Here is a 1,515-nt window from a genome sequence, read left to right as displayed (position 1 = left end):
ACTCCATAGGTTTGCGTGCGGCTGGCGCAGGGCTCTGAGGGTGCGCTGAGAGGTGGACCTGAGTGGCTTTGCTGTTCGGTTATTGTGGGGAGACTTTGGGGTTAGTGGCAGTGGGCCGGGAGGGTGCGGAGCGCTGCCTGTCCTGGGGATGGAGGGAGGCTTGAAGCTGTCACGAGTGGGAGCCTCTGCAAGTCGCTGTGGAAGGGGAAAAGGGATGTGGCGCCCGTAGTTCCTTCCCTTGAATTAATGCAGAATCAAAGCACCGCCAGGAGAGAGCAGCGAGCTGTGATTCCAGCGTGAAGGGTGGCTGTGGCGAGGTGTGGGTTAGGCTCCTGCCAGGAGTGAATTATCCCTGTGAATTTAAGGAGAGATGGATTAAATTATCCCCACTGCTGTTGGGATAGACTGTCAGGCTGCAGTATGGTCCCTGGGAGTGAACTGCTCCGAAACTCCGCATGTGGAAACCATGTGTTCAGGCTGAGCACTTCATCAGAGCCTGAATTTGTTCCTTTGTTTCCTAGTTTGTCGCTGATGGAATTTTCAAAGCTGAGCTGAACGAGTTCCTGACTCGTGAACTGGCTGAAGATGGGTACTCCGGGGTGGAAGTCCGGGTCACGCCCACCAGGACCGAGATTATCATCCTGGCCACCAGGTAATTGAGCTGCTGCTGCAGGGCTGGAGCTCCAAGGGGTAGGAATTCCCCCAGGAAGCTGCTGGGTAAAGTGAGCCTGAAGTAATATGTAGCAATCCAGCAGTGTTACACAGACTGAACTAAGTGAGAAGTTCTGGAAGCTCTTTGGGATGGTTCCAGTTCACACCTGGGGACACTTGTCTCAGTTGTCCTGTTCTTTCCCAGAACTCAGAATGTCCTGGGAGAGAAGGGACGTCGCATCCGAGAGCTGACAGCTGTGGTGCAGAAGAGGTTTGGATTCCCCGAGGGAAGCGTGGAGGTAAAACTGCCTCAGTCCCAGCAGCAGTAAGTGGGTGGTGCAGTTGGATTGGGAATGGCAGGATGGTGGCAGCTGGAAGGTGGTTTAGCTCCAAGATAATTTGGGGCATGTGTTGCCTGTTCTCACAAAACATTCTGGAATACAAAGTGCTTTGTTAGTTGTGGTGGTTTTAGTGCTGTCACTTTGGGCTGGTTTTATTTGGTTTCTCAACGAGAAGGATGCAGGTAAAACTTTATACATTTACCTGTAAACGTTTTGTAGGGAATATTGTCCCAATATTGAGGTGAGAAGTCTAACAGCACAGTGTTTGTATTTGTGTGTTGCTATTGCTCTTACTGAATTTATTGCTTCTGTCCTTAAAAAGAAACTGTGTTGGTGCAGAAAGAAAAAGTCAAGGGTCACACTGGTAATTTTGGATCTTTTCATGTTTGGGATGTTTCCCAGCTCACTGCAGGAAGCTGGAGTTGGACCTGTAAAGGTCCTGTGCAACCCAAACTATTGTATGGTTCTGTTCTATGAAGTTGCTGCTCTCAGAAGTGCTTTGCTCTGAAACTGAAGGGAGAGA

At 50.2% G+C, this 1,515-nt stretch overlaps 1 protein-coding gene across 1 annotated transcript in view; it reads left to right on the top strand.

Annotated features, from left to right (window-relative positions):
• The first annotated feature begins 523 nt into the window (after nucleotides 1–523).
• The window catches only part of RPS3 (ribosomal protein S3), a 4,965-nt gene continuing 3,973 nt past the window's right edge, over nucleotides 524–1,515 (top strand). The window contains exons 1-2 of the mRNA XM_009077871.1: nucleotides 524–652; nucleotides 857–950. The gene's annotated coding sequence lies outside the window, so the exon portion shown is untranslated. The remainder of the gene's footprint in view (nucleotides 653–856; nucleotides 951–1,515) is intronic.

This window comes from Acanthisitta chloris, unplaced genomic scaffold, assembly GCF_000695815.1.
Source record: "Acanthisitta chloris isolate BGI_N310 unplaced genomic scaffold, ASM69581v1 scaffold6547, whole genome shotgun sequence".
Lineage (NCBI taxonomy): Eukaryota > Metazoa > Chordata > Aves > Passeriformes > Acanthisittidae > Acanthisitta > Acanthisitta chloris.
This window is presented reverse-complemented; position numbering and strand designations above follow the sequence as displayed.